The sequence below is a fragment of the Ambystoma mexicanum genome, chromosome 12 (assembly GCF_040938575.1).
Source record: "Ambystoma mexicanum isolate Mex_15411 chromosome 12, UKY_AmexF1_1, whole genome shotgun sequence".
NCBI classification, from domain to species: domain Eukaryota; kingdom Metazoa; phylum Chordata; class Amphibia; order Caudata; family Ambystomatidae; genus Ambystoma; species Ambystoma mexicanum.
The window spans coordinates 799,887,855-799,903,584 of record NC_090936.1 but is presented as its reverse complement, the minus strand read 5'-3'; positions in this window follow the sequence as shown (position 1 = coordinate 799,903,584).

Sequence of the window (15,730 nt, the reverse complement as noted above, 5' to 3'; positions counted from 1 at the left end):
TCTGTGTGTCTGCTTCCCCTCTTCATCAGTTGTGTGAGTATTGGCACCAGCTTTTCTACTACTTTTAGTGGGCATGGTATTTCTAACTGGGATACCATCTCTCCCTCCTCTTCCCCATCAGAGAAAAGTTGTTAATCCGTTACTCCTGTTACTGTCAGTGTTGGGTCTATACATAACACTACGCCATTCCATGTTTTCATTGTCCATCCTGCATAGAATGACCATGTCTTTGTGCATCACTACCTGTTAAAGCTGTAGCACTACAGTGGTGCCTTTCGTGTCTTCCTTCTGGCACCATGGTAGGAATAAGAATTCTGATGCCAATCGGAACACCTCCCCTCGAATTCGTGGGACTCATCCCAGCAGCATCGGGGCCCCATACAGAAACATGCTAGGGTACATGGGTTGGCCTTGTAGTGTGCTCTGAGCATGTGCTGCTAGAAGGAGCAAAGCCACTCATGTGTAATAGATGCTTGGCATTGAGCACACTATCCCCTTTTCTGTGAATGATATTGTGGCATTCTGTTTGCTCAGCAAGTCTCTGCTTAGTATATTGATAGGGGTGTCTTTGGAATACAACAGGGGGCTACAATGTGCTGTGTCCCTATTGTTAGTGGTAAGTCTCTTGTTACTGGAACTGTCACTACTGTCCCAGAGAAGCCCTGCATGTCCATCACTTTGTTTGATAGTGGGGATCCCCCTTCCCTTATACAAGATTTGGCGGCTCCTGCATCTATGAGGAGTGAGAACTCTCTTGGTCCTATTTTCACTGCTACATCGGGTTCCTCTTCGGGGCCATCTGTTACTGCTCGGACTGGACACACTTGACATTTCTGCTGACCCCCTTTAGTTGTGTTTTACTTTGTGGGTGTAGTGGGGTACCACATTCTGTCCTAAAACCACTGTAATTCCCTCAGCTAATGCTGGCATTTGCATCATACTTAGAAGAGCTATTCCACCATCCATCGGACCCCCTTGGGCCTACTGTTGCCCCTGTGTGAGGGGCGGCTGCCTCTGCTGAAGTTGGGATGTGTGGGGCTGCATCTGCTGCCACTGCTGCTGTGCTGTGACAAACCCTTGCTGCTGTGCCATTTGGATTGCTTGTGCTTGAGCTTCTTGCCCAAAAAGGCATGTGCATGCGAAATGCCCCATGTTATTGCATATAAAGTATGGCCCAAATCCTACTCCCAGGTATCCTCTTCCCCGTTGCAGGTACCCTCTCCCCAATTGGAAACAACACCCCTGTATGTAATTCCCCTGTGATGGGGCTCCCCACTGTGGGATATTCCCTAGCGGCACATATCCCCCCCAGCGTGTTGCGTTCCCCATGGGAACTCCTCCCTGATGGACGGGTGCCACAACAGCAGCATCGGGTACTGTAATGAAGGCATTGTATAAAAGTAAGACAGACACAAGTGATCACAGTTCAAGGGTGTTTATTTACATTTATCAGGGGTGTGAAAAACACCTATCTAAACCTAAATCTAAGATGAGAGCAAGTACGGCCATCAAATAATAATAATACAGTCCTAGTGGAGTCTAGTCAAATAAAAAGGGCCTATACTAAAACAAACCTATTGCCAATCCTTAGCGCTATGCTACGAAATAGTGTGGGATAATGTTCACAAAAAGAAAGAAGTGTTCACAAAATGATAAATCAGGATGTTTAGGCCATGGGCTTCCCTTCTCCACATTATTGGCATGGGACAAGGCGGGTCACTCAAGCACATCACACTCCTGAGCTTCTCTGACATGAGGTCACAGTTTCTTTCACCAACATCAGGGTCTTCTGTGCCCAAGTCTCTTTTTGTACAACGTCTCTTGCCTCAGAGAACCTGATGTACCACAAACAACAAAGACAAGTTTCTTTCTCAATATTCACGTCGTGCGATTAACTCTTCACCCTGGATCCCCCTGAGCTGGGCTCCAATCCTTCTTTTCACCATTAGCCTACCTAAATTGGGTTCAGACCAACTTTTTAGGCATCCCTCAGTCGGGTTCACATTTGGCACAACAATATTCTCTGGTGTGTTTCACCCAGGATCTCCCTCTTCCGGGCTCAGACCCCTTTACTATATTTCGCCCCCTCTTGTGGGATTAGACCAATTTCAGTTTACAGGCAATCAAAGACTTTTTGAATGTGCACAGGATTTAACGTAACCCGCTGCAGAACCACTTTGATTTCCCAGTTCAAAAATTCTTCCCCGCTCGAAGGGGGTGCACCAAACAGAGACCTTCAAGTGAGTACCCACATGGCGCCTGACCACTCTGTAGCTGGTACCTATCTCGGCTTCACAAAGTTCAGTTATGTAAAAGTTCTCTTTCTTCATACAGTGTTGCCGTTTGTTACCTTGAGCATAACACAATCCGGTCTGCTATCAGTTTCTTCAACTCACCGGCTATGATATGATATGATATGATATGATAGTTTATTTATATAGCGCCTATACACAATGTGTTTCAAAGCGCTTCAAGGAGGGAGGGGCCATAGGAAAAATACAGTTACATTCAGCAAAAGTCCTTGAAACAATACAGAATGTGAAAATAACTATCATAATAGGCCTGTCGACATTTCTGATAGTGCAAGTGCATAGAACAAGTAAGGCAAGAGGTGATGGAAAGGAAGGAAAACAGAGCAAGCAGTAACATTACTAAGTCTGACGACAATTCACGCAGTGCAGGTGGTAACAAGAGGCGGGGTGGGAGGGGGGGGCAAGTGGACGGAGGGGTGAAGGAGAACAAGACACGCCACTGAGCAAAAAGTCAGTGACAAATTGAAAAGTAGGGGAGGGGGGAAGGGGAGAACAAAAAGGGGGGGAGACAGACAAGCTGCTATCAAGAGTCACGGAACAGATGATAGGAGTAAGTGCTAGGAGGGGGAAGTCTAAGAGGGAGAAGAAAGGTGGGGGGAGTAGGAGGGAAGTTGAAGAGGATGGAAATGAGGGGGGGGTGGAGCACAGAGCAAGAGGGGGGGCAAGCAGGGTGAGGGCACACAGGTACTCACGGGGGGGGCAAACAGAATCTCAGGGAGGGTAGGGGGGGCACACAGATACTCACGGGGGGCAGGGGGGGGCAGGGGAGGGGCACACAGATACTCACAGGGGGCGGGGGGGCAGGGGGGACACACAGATACTCACGGGGGGCAGGGGGGGCACACAGATACTCACGGGGGGCAGGGGGGGCAGGGGGGCACACAGATAGTCATGGGGGAAGGGGGGCACACAGATACTCACGGGGGGCAGGGGGGGCAGGGGGGGCAAACAGATACTCACGGGGGTAGAGGGGCACACAGATACACACGGGGGGCAGGGGGGCACACAGATACTCACGGGGGGCAGAGGGGCACTCAGAAACACACGGGGGGCAGAGGGGGCAGGGGGGCACACAGATACTCACGGGGGGCAGGGGGGGCACACAGTTACTCACGGGGGCAGGAGGGGGGCACACAGATACTCATGGGGGGCACGGGGGGCACACAGATACTCACAGGGGGCAGGGGGCACACAGATACTCATGGGGGGCAGGGGGGGCACACAAATACTCACAGGGGCAGGGGGGCACACAGATACTCACGGGGGGCAGGAGGGGGGCACACAGATACTCAAGGGGGGCAGGGGGGCACACAGATACTCACGGGGGGCAGGGGGGGCAGGGGGGGCACACAGATACTCACGGGGGCAGGAGGGGGGCACACAGATACTCACGGGGGAGGGGGGCACACAGATACTCACAGGGGGCAGGGGGGCACACAGATACTCACGGGGGGCAGGGGGGGCACACAAATACTCACAGGGGGTAGGGGGGCACACAGATACTCACGGGGGGCAGGGGGGGCCCAGATGTAGTGGGCCAGGGCCAATCCCAGGCCACCAGCAGCAGGATGGAAGGCACTCCAGTGCCCAACAAAGAAAGAAAAGAAAACGCCATCTTGGAATGGCCGTGCCTCGAGAACCCAGTGAGGCAAAAACACACAACAATGTTGAACTAGTTGGCATTACTTTGCTGTCAGAGTCAAGAACAGTACCACAGCAGCAATCACTTCTCCCCACCTTGGCTATCAATGTGGGAGGGCCCCTTGTACCTTTGACACATGCTACACCGTTCGTCAGCTGCAATTCCTGGTCTTATGTTTCTTTTCCTTTAGACTTCTTGAAAGTTGCTGTTTGTTTAAAGGGCAAGGGTAATTCCCTCTTTGTCATACTCTCTGATCTCACCACCTTTTTCCTCGGTTTAAACTGCCATCTCAGAATTGCTGCTTCCTTGTGTGTTTTGCCTTGCTCAAAGTGTGCTTTCGTGCTCCGCCTTTTATCTGTCTGGGGAGTGTGATGGAGTCAGGTGTGTGTACTTAACAGTAATTGACTGACTCTGCCTGACCCTTGTGTTGGGACATGCCAGGTATACAGCTCTGGTGTTAGTCCATTGTCACTCACGATGAACTGTCCATGAGAAAGTGTTCATGTCGGAAAAGGGGTGGAGTGAGTTTCTATGTATCCTACCTGCTAGGATGGGGAAAGGGTGTTATAAAGAAGGGTATATCGCGTCTCACCCTTCAGCGTCACACTCACACTCCGCGATAAACCCCTATCCAGGTGATCCTCCAGCACTGGTCCACCCAAGGAACTGGATCCAATAGTGATGGCTGTGTCCTGGCCACCTGGATGACAGATCCACAGGGACTAGCGGGTGAGAGACATTCAGGTATCTCACAGTATGAAGATTGCCCCTCCCATTGTATACATGCCAATTTCTTTTACACCAGTTTGTTTTCTGCCTTTGCAACATTTTCTGCTGCATGTCTCTCTCTATCTAACTTCCGTTTACAGTAGTGTACTATCGTTGCTTTTATCTCTGGCCATCCCTTCGCTTCAATTCTACAATCTTATCTAGCAACTGCTGGACGTCCGTCGGCATTCCCTTGACCAGTATGTGGTAGAATAAGGGTTTGCACTCGTCCCAGCAGCTTTGTGATTCCTGCGTCCAGAGATCCTGGGCCTGTTTCATATATTCTGCGGGGTCCTCATCAGGCTTAATTTTATGTGCCATTACTGTCCCTAAGTCGTAACTATCTGGGTACATGCTTCTCAAAACCTCGCATATGTGCGCTCAGCAGTTGTTGAACGGAGCCACATCAAGTGCGTTAGTGCTTAGTTTCAGCCCCTTGTGCCCCACCTTCTCCCATATTTTGTTGCCTCGCTCCCCTATTATGGTCGCAAATAAACTGTTCATATCCCCTATTGCCAGCGTCACACCTGCTGTCTCCTTCTCGAGTGCCTGTATTAGTTTGCTGTCCCCTACCAGAAGGGAGGACCAGCTGCATATTAGGTTGTCTCAGTCCATTTTCTGCCACAGTATATGATGTGCATCCCCTCTCCTCTTCTGTAACAGCAGCATCTGCTTCACTCTGGGTCCTGGCCCTTTTGTTGCCTGAACCAGTGTTATTTTTACCTTCTCCTTTCGACTACGAAGGGAGGTTGACCAGTCCTTCCTGGGCTCCTCACGTTCCGTTCATCTCCTTTGCTTTCCCCCTTTTCCTATCGTTGTTGAGGGTCCATTTGTCACCCACTCCATCACTAAAATCTTCCCCTACTTCTTCCTCATCTGAGGGTATACTATATTCGACCCCTCCCTCTGCCTCTTCCTCTCCCTCTTCTTGTTCCTCATTATCCATTCTGAAATGTATCCTACCCTTTAACTATTCCTTTCCATCACCCTTGTACCTACTCTCTCTATTCTTCCTGCATACCTCCTGTTCGATCACCCTGTCTGCTTCATTAAATACTCATATTGTCATCACAACTTTATTTCGGCTACAAGCCATAAAGGTTGTACACACAACATCCAGTAATATACAATTATAAAACATCAGACATAGCTTTCCCATGACAATACAGATAAATTGGGCGCAGCTTTAAGATGAAAATTAGTTGAATTTCACTTTGCAATAGCATAAAAAAACTAAATGTTTACCAGCAACCTATATTAGGGCCAACAAAAAATACAAAAATAACAGTATTATCAATGGACCATTAACCTAGGTGATCTAAACAAAGGCTCCTTACTTGGGGGCCTATTCCCCAATGGAACAACATTTGCACCTGTGAGCACAGGCCAGTGGGGTTATTTTCCCAGGACAAATGACTGCGTACTATTAGGGAATTTGATGGAGGTTGGTACCCTGTGTTAAAATGGCGGCAAAAATGGCTATGGACACAAAATATCGTGGAAAAAAGGCTGTGGCTTTGTCGCCGCAATCCATGTAAAGGATGCAGGGGACACCCCCGCAACCCCTGGACCCATTATTCCATTTAAGGGGAAATGGGGACACCCATGCAACCCCTGTTCCCCTTAAATGATGTAATGGGGTACACCTTTAACGGGTCAAACCACAGCATTTTTGCCTGACCTGTTAAGATTGAATATGCCCTCAACTAGATGGTGGTCTCTAAAGTCAATTCTAATAGTCTCATATACATTGGATCCCTGTTGATCGATGTACAACATATCATTTGCTCCCAATTGACAAATAAGCAAACCCTCACCACCCGGATCAAGTAAAGGCACTTATTTAAGAGTGCATCTCATGGCTCATGGTGGTTTGTGGCAAGCTTTGGGACCACGTGGAGATAGAGTGAGCCATCCTACCCGTGGAAGCATCTACCTGCTGTTGTTAAAAGTTAATCTTCCTGGAACATGACCCTGCCAAATTATTGCCCCTCGTGGTACATTAGTTACCCCAGAGGCCTTGACAATATGTGGACCCACGGTGTGCAGCAAAGGGGGCTGGGTGAACAATGACCAGTCCCCTTCGCACCCGGTGGACCTGTTAAAGAATCAGTATTTATTTTAGGTCTATTAGTGAGCTCCCCCCCTTCACTTTGTTAAGTGCCAGTGTCATCCGGGCTGATTTGCGACCCAGGCACAGGTGAACCATCACCCACTTGGTCCCCTCCTTTGACCCCCAGGCCGGTCGAGAGCCCCTCATTACACGTGCCTCTGCCCACCAATTTAAGAAAATGGAGAACTAATTTCTTTAATTAGAGAATTTCAGCCAGCACAATGTTACACTAACAGGAGCTGGACAATGAACCACTCCCGTCTGGGTAAGTTTGTATACCTACTCTCTCGCAGGTAAGAGGAGACCCACATTGGGCCTCATTCCAAGTTCAGTGGTAGACTTGCCGGTAAAACCGTCAGGCTGCCGCCGAATGTGTACATTTTTCCGGCACCCGGGAATGGGCAATTACCAGGGCATTCCGGCCCACTAGAATGCTCCTCATTCCCATTTGAGCCCCATAGGGCCATCGGGCGCAATGGGAATGGGGAGGTCGGATGCATCCGACATGGTCTACTCGTGGGTGCCGGTATACCTGGTGGGCAGGAAGGCACCCACGAACAGAACTCATAGTTTGACGGTCCTGTAACAACGGTCCGAGCAAGCTTACCGGTACCATTGTTACCGGACTGGCAAACTTGGAATGAGGCCCATTGTCTTTTTTCTTGCAGCAAATTACTAAGGATCCCCGCTGATGCCACCTGTATTCCCATTTCTACAAACCCTCTGTTTGCAGACCCAGGTGTTTATTCACCCTCCATTGCCCTTTTAGGAGACCCCTCCGGCCATGTGAATAAGTTCAGAAGTTTTGCAGGGTGAGGGGATGCATCAAATGCAGTCAACTTGGGCTGTATTATATTATCCTCTATCACAGTTATTAAAGTGTAGGGAGCAGGGGTATGACTGGGGAGTCGAGGGTCTAGGACATCAAGAGTTGCAAGGGTTGCAGTCATTATGCAGCTGGTGAAAGTGGACATCTTGGATTCAGGATAAGGATCAGAAGCAATGACCGACCTGTAGGGTATTTTGTGGAGATTTGGGGCCTGACAGTATTTTCTTACCGCCGAAAAATAACTTAGCAACAATCACTCCTTGTATTCAGATTGGGCCATGTACAACAATAATACAGTGGACATGCATTATTTCAGCACCCAGACATGCGTATTTGGTATGCGTGGTTGGTATGCGTGGTTGGTGGTATTTTGGTGAGCATAATTCCCTTGTTTTATTTGTGGCCCCAATATCCAGAACCCCTTATTTTTGCTTAGATTTTTCGTGTAATCACTAGAGAGACCTCAGGCTTGCATTTCAGGAACACCACATTTTCATTTTTAGTGTGCCACCATGGGCAATTTCTCTCTGTCTTATCTACGGCAGCGAGCTATCATGTGGTATTTTCACTATCTTATATACGGTAGTGAACTATGTCACGGGCCTCCCTTTTTTCCGACTCATAGACCTCCGACAAACTACAACACACACAGTTAGTTATAACTGCTCATACTGAATTACATTGTGCACACGGCTGCAACCAAATTTGATGTTTAGCTACCTTGAAAATGACAATTGCACTGTCTAAACATCTCCCCACATCATCAGCACTGTTTTGGTAAATATAAAACACACCACCCGTCTGCTTTCAAATATTTTTGTGTATTATAAAAGTTGCATTTAAACACGATCTCCCTCTTTACAGAAATAAATAAAATAGCACAGTAACAGCATTGTCTGTGATACACTGAAAAGAGAGTGGCGGAGACAAGAACTCAATTTGCAACATTAACATGTGATTAAAGCACAGGAATCTCCTTTCCTACACTGACTGAATATTCTCGTACACACTCAGCCCCCACACTTCTGTAATTACCTTATCTGTTCAGCATGAGTTTTCTTCAGCTGTTCTCTTTCTGAATTTGGCTCCCTTGAAGATTAACCCCGGTGAAAACAAGCGTCTTTCATTCTCAAACCGGGGTTATTGCCTGGAATTCTCAGCTTTTGCAGCAGGAATGCTTCAGTCAGGAAATCAGGTCCTTCTCCCAGCTCTGCCAAATCCCGACTGTCCTCCCCCTCTCTTCAAACTCCCCCCAGCAAAACTCTCATCACTGCCTCTAGCATGATACTTGCTATGACGCTGCTCCAATCAGAAATCAATCATGCCATCTCCTCCCTCACTACACAATGGCTCCTTTTTACAGTTACCATTTGTAACCAACTGATTTCCTGTTCTCTTCGAGCCCTTGGCTTCCTGTAGTTATGTGGACAGAGCAGCAGAGAAAAAGAAAAAAAATGAATGTGCGTTTAAAAGTTCACTTTCAGAGTAGGCCTATTTCTGCAGTGGAGACACATTTTTATTAGTGGGTTATGTTAAATGCAGTTTTATTAGTCAGGTTAGTTATTAATAATGTTAGTTATTAATTTTCAAATGTGTCTCTTGCACCATAGGCATTTCAGGTGAAAAATAGTGTGCATTTTTGAATGTGCACATGTGTGCTTTTAACTGTAAAAATAGATTTGCATCTTATATGTTAAAATCGTTTTTGACTGAATAGCCTGTCTTTACTTATATGTCCATGTTAATCTGGTAACACATATAGCAATGCACCGCACCCATGTGGTGGTGCTGCATAAAAAAAATTGCTACCTGTGCAGTAGTGCTGTACTCTGTGCTGTAACCCGCCAAATATCCTTACATACCCTCCTTTTGTTTTTAGAACTTGGCTACAATCCAAGCCAATTCCTAAAAACAACTTGTTCTTTTTTTTTTCTTTTAAAATGCATGTGTATTGGGATATCTTTCTCTTCCTGACGTAGCTAGTAAAATCAGTAACATTTTCATTTTTACTGATAGCACAATCAACCATCCACCCATGATTAGCACCAGGACAGCCAAACCCACTATTGAGCGTTCCCCCCAGGTTCCCCAATTAAATCTTTCCACTTTTATTATCCCCATATTACTAATTGTAATATTGTTTTTTCTCAAATTCATTTTTATAACATGTCTTTCTTTGTGATTCAATAAATATTCCACATCCGGATCTATTGGAAAAGTATCCCTTTGAAAAAAATCGATATTTTCCAGGGAGCAGGGGTATGACTGGGGAGTCGAGGGTCTAGGACATCAAGAGTTGCAAGGGTTGCAGTCATTATGCAGCTGGTAAAAGTGGACATCTTGGATTCAGGATAAGGATCAGAAGCAATGACCGACCCCTGTGGCCCTCCTGAGGGGGACATCCATAGGTGTTGACAGTAGCACAAGGCCCACTCCTTTATTTGCAGGGTGCGGACACATACATCTGACATTTTCAAGATTTCCCAGATCAACAGAGTCAGTAACATCCTGGACAACAGATCCTCCTCCCCGCAGGTCCAAGCTGGATGGGGGGCTGGCTGAAAGGCCAAACAATCCCAGTAAAGTATTAATTTCAGTGATGTGGGAATGGGCTTCGCAAAAGGTCTATTCATTGTTGTTGTGCTGGGCTATTTGGTGCATACAGTAGCCAATTGATCTGGCACTGGGAGTTTAATTTTCGACTGATAAGATTTTCCATTTTGATGTGGGTGCACACACAGGTACAAGGTTAGCTTGGACATCAGGGTTTTTTAAGAATTGGCCTATCCATTTCAAAACACTACGCTAGGCCTCCTATTGAGGAGAATATAAAAGAGGTGTGAAAAACACAGGACCACTCCCCTCAGTTCCCGCTGGGTTTCCTGCAAAATCAGTTGGCCAGAATCAGTTGCCCCCATTGACCGAGTGTCAAGAAAAGTACCAACGTATGTGAATTGGCTCTCACCTGTTTTCTATACAAGTCTGGGACACCTCACTCCAACTCCCACCCCACTTCTGCACCAGAGATCTCCCTCATTACACTATTGTCAACAGGTAGCTGATGAGTAGCCATGTAAAGGAGCCAATTGCTACAGGAACCTTCCAGGGATCAAACAGGCAGGCCTTCGGGAGACCCGCAGATGCTGACTTCCTCAGGTGCAAACAACCTCATGGGGGGATTCTGCAGTTTTTCAGTCCGGTGGGGTGGGGCCACAAACAGCAATTGGGGGCAGCAAAACAGGACTTTCCCTCGGGTGCAAACACCTACACCGTTTCCCCCTGTGGGTTTCACCCTCGTGGGGGTATTGTGCAGTTTTGCAGTCCGGGAGGGGCGGGGCCCCAAACAGCAACTGGCGGCAGCAAAACAGTACTAGCCCTTGGGTGCAACCACCTGCACCCTTTCCCCTGCTTAGTATTTCCTCTCACCCCTTTTGTGCGCCTCATCCCGTCGTGTGTCTCTATCCTTGGTTTCCCCTGTCATTCCTCGTTCCCTTTCTGGGCTTTCCCACTGCGGGTTTGTATACCTCGCCAGATAGACACCATAGGGTGGGGTGGAGAGATTGGTTAGTCCGCCCTTCTCTGTCCCCTGGCCTTCCTTCTTTATTGGCTCCCCTTCTTTTCCTCATACTGTCTCCAAAGCCCCAATATATTCTGCCTGCTCTTTAACTTTTAGCCTGTCTTTGAGTCCGTCATGTATGTCAGTCAGGCCAATGAACTCCAAGTGTTGCCGCTGGGCAAACAGTATGTGTAAGAAATGTATTTAATCAGGAACTGCATAGTATGTAAATAATTCTCATCCTTTAAATGTCTCTCATAGGTTTATAAATCCGATTATTTCTATTGAGTATAAAATCTATTATTTCAACACTTGGAGTTCATTGGCCTGACTTACATACATGTAGGCATAACTAGAAAGCCCGTTAACCCCTGAATCAAGCAGCTCAAGTTAAATTTGCTTAGTCTAGATTTATTCCTGTATTAGGATTTCCGACATTCTTAAGTGTGTGGACACATGAACAATATTCAGAAATCAAGTATATGGATGACACGTCTCTTAAACTCATATTTAGACCATCCTGGTCAAACATGATGGTCACCGGCTAGGCATTTCCCCTTTACCTCATCTTACGGGTTTTGCAAACATCCGTTATATCTTTAGTTTTTTTAAATTATATTTTTAGCTGTTACAGCTTTGACCTTGGGAAAAATGTTTAACATGTTTCCCATGATGAAGGATACTCATTTTCAGTTTAACTGTAAGTTGTCATTATCTATCACAGTCCGTCTTTTTAAATAATGTATACACGCGCCTCCTGCATAACGCGCTGTTTGTTTACATAGAGGCGTCATGCCACCCTCCTGCACTACCTCCTGGCCACCCCTTGCACTGGTGGACTGTATCTGTACCTATGCAGCCCACCGTCCTTTTTCTTCTTTTTCTGCACTTATCAGATTTACCCAGTCTGCTGCCATAAACAGAGCACTTTCCACTTGCTGGCTGCTTTACCACTGTTTATTGCCTCCATTTTCTATTTATTGTATTTATTATTTATTTATCTGCTCTGCACTTTCCACTCTCCCCTTCCATGCACTTTTTCCCTTTTCCCTTTCCCATGCACTAGCGCATTCTCAATATCACTGGGCCTAGTAAGATCGTTGTTGTTTTAGTGTTCTCCCCTGTTTGCCTCCCTTGCCTAGTCGCGCTCTGAAGCACTTGTGTACGAGCGCGATACAAATAAAATATCATATCATATCTCTTTACCTCTAGTGATGTCACTTGGTCATTAAAGCCTGAAATATACGAGAAAGAGTGCCCATTTACTGATTACTACACTACTTATCCTCATAATTTAACCAACCAGATTGGCAGTTATATACCACACTGTGTAAGTGGAGCGGCCCCCCTAATACGTTTGTTGCTTATAATAATATGTTTTTTCAATTGCAACAATGGGCCTCATTACGAGTCCGGCGGTAACCGAGGCGGTAAAACTGCCTGGTTACCGCTGGACTCGTATTACCATTCCGCCTCCGTGATTCCCGGAATTACCGGGGCATTACAACCCCGGTTTTCCGGGAATCACGGAGGCGGAATGGTGTTATTCCCCATTCACATTGAGTCCTATGGGACTCAATGGGAATGGGGATCATGGAAACACCGGCAGCATCTCGTAATGCTGCCGGTGTTTCCTCGTCCGCCTGCAGGCAGGCGGTGTTAAACCCGCCAGGTCAAACCTGGCGGGAACATCACCTCCCGGCTGCAGGAGTCGGGATCAGGCGGTCCGGAAACAATGGTGGCAGCGGGTTTACCGCCACCGTTATTTCCGGACCGCCTGATTTGTAATGAGGCCCAATGTCTTTTAACATATATTGAAACTAATATCCAGCTTATTATAATTTTTTCGTGACACAATTGTGTTGATTGAACAAGACAGCACACTCCAGCAGTAGATAAATAACTGAACCACATCTTCTATTAAATGCTACCAGCCCGTTGTGGGCGAGTGATAGCCCATCCTCCATTTCCTTCTTGGGAACACAGGATCAAACAGCTTATTGCAACAGATTTATTTGGAATATACCTCCCCCATATGGCCCCCATAATACGTTTGTTGCGTATAATAATATATTTTTTCAATTGCAACAATGGGCCTCATTACAAGTCCGGCGGTAACCGAGTCGGTAAAACCGCCTGGTTACCGCTGGACTTGTATTACCATTCCGCCTCCGTGATTCCTGGAATTACCGGGGCATTACAACCCTGGTTTTCCGGGAATCATGGAGGCGGAATGGTGTTAATCCCCATTCCCATTGAGTCCTATTGGACTCAATGGGAATGGGGATCATGGAAACACCGGCAGCATCTTTTAATGCTGCCGGTGTTTCCTCGTCCGCCTGCAGGCGGGCGGTGTTAAACCCGCCAGGTCAAACCTGGCGGGAACATCACCTCCCGCCTGCAGGAGTCGAGATCAGGCAGTCCGGAAATAACGGTGGCGGCGGGTTTACCGCCACCGTTATATCCGGACCGCCTGATTTGTAATGAGGCCCAATGTCTTTTAACATATATTGAAACTAATATCCAGCTCATTATTATTTTTTCGTGACACAATTGTGTTGATTGAACAAGACAGCACACTCCAGCAGTAGATAAATAACTGAACCACATCTTCTATTAAATGCTACCGGCCCGTTGTGGGCGAGTGATAGCCCATCCTCCATTTCCTTCTTGGGAACACAGGATCAAATAGCTTATTGCAACAGATTTATTTGGAATATACCTTCTTTTCATAGGTAAAATGTACCACTTCAGCAATAGGTGAAACGACTATACAACCAGACATCCACATTACCCATCAGATAGATTCAAGCCTATTTATCGCTATGAGAATATTAAGGTTGTTTAGTACTAGTATAATATCCTGAACCTTACTAGCATGATATACTGTATAATGCTTTAGCCAGCTAAAACTCGTGAAAAAATCCTATAAGTGGAATTAATGTCTAGAGACACTGAATATTCACCTCTTGCTCTTTTTGAGATATCCAAGATTATCCATGACCCATTCTAAATTGAGTACACACAAGGAAGCTTATTAAGACCAGGACCCTTTACACGACAGTCTCTGTATATATTTCAATTGCCTTATTCTGACCTCTGGATTAAAACTCAGGCACAAACTAATGAGCATCATTCCTCAGTAAAAAAGCTCTTATGATGAAACTAAGAAAGTACACATGTGGCTAAGATCCAATGAGGGATATAAATGAAGTAAATTAGTTATTGAGACAGTATCAATGTTGAGGTTTATAAATTGAAGATCTTTGAATTTAAGTTTTATTTTTTGAATGCTTAGATGATGTATTATGAGTTATAGCTAATGTAGTATGAGTGACAATGTAATGAATTTAAGAATCAAAATTATGTTATTAGTAATTGCACGTTCTTTGAATTTTTTCTAGATGTATTTTGAATATATAACTTGCCCCTGAAGAAGAGAACATTCTCGAAACACGTTGGGCTATATGTACATTACATTTTTTATGCAAAACAATTGAAAAATTATGGCCATTGTTTATTTGACAAAAACAAGTTTGATTATGAACATGTGTTTATAAAAGGAGGTTGTGAAAAAAGGTATTACACATTTACAAAGTTTATGACTAAACATGTGGCTCACATATTGGGCTATTGAAAGTATGCAGGGGAAATTATTTTGTTGCATGTATTTTACAACCCATATGCCAGGGTTGATTGTTATCTCCCCTGCACCTGAAGTTCAGCTAATTCGATTAGAATAACATTTAACACTTTGCTTTGCATTATGGAGGTTTAACAAAGGAGGGCAAGATGACAGTTTTGGTTGGACTACACTCCCTTTTATTCTCAGGCACAGAGAGCTTCTGCAAGGCCAATTTCAAAGCCTTAATTGAATGGCAGGCCGTAAGAGTGATGATAGATGTCAGGCTAATTAGGTGGAAAGCTATGGTCAAGACCAGCCCACAGGCACCTGGGGTACCAGCCTGCATGCTGCTAGAGTGTGGAATTTTCCAGAAGGGTACAAGTGTGCCAACCAATTGTAGAGGGCCACGTATCAGAGAGCCCTATAGTTTGTGTAACCAATGAATCGTCATATGATTTATAACGATGAAGATGACTTGCACTAGAGGAGGGCTTAGTTGTCCACCTGATGATAGAGACCCCATCACTACCCCAATCAGTATGGAACATATACCTAGATGTTCCCTGCAAGCCTCTCACATCGCCAAGTAGGTTTCTCTAGTTTACCACATAGTATGGCATCACTGATGAGGAATTTTGACTATAAAAGTTGTGTTTTTTATGAAATTCACTGAGATCGTGCTTTGCAACGTCCTTTGATGTCCGTTGTAACTCACTGTTTTAGATAATTGCAAATGAAACAGTACTATGTTTTGCCAACTTCCTGAGTTGGTTTGATTATTGATGTATGAGTAAGTTCTGCATCCCCATCCATCTCTAAATATTGCTATATGATCTTAAAGGACCCAGGTCTATGATTTCACGGGAATGCGCTGCCAGCAGACAA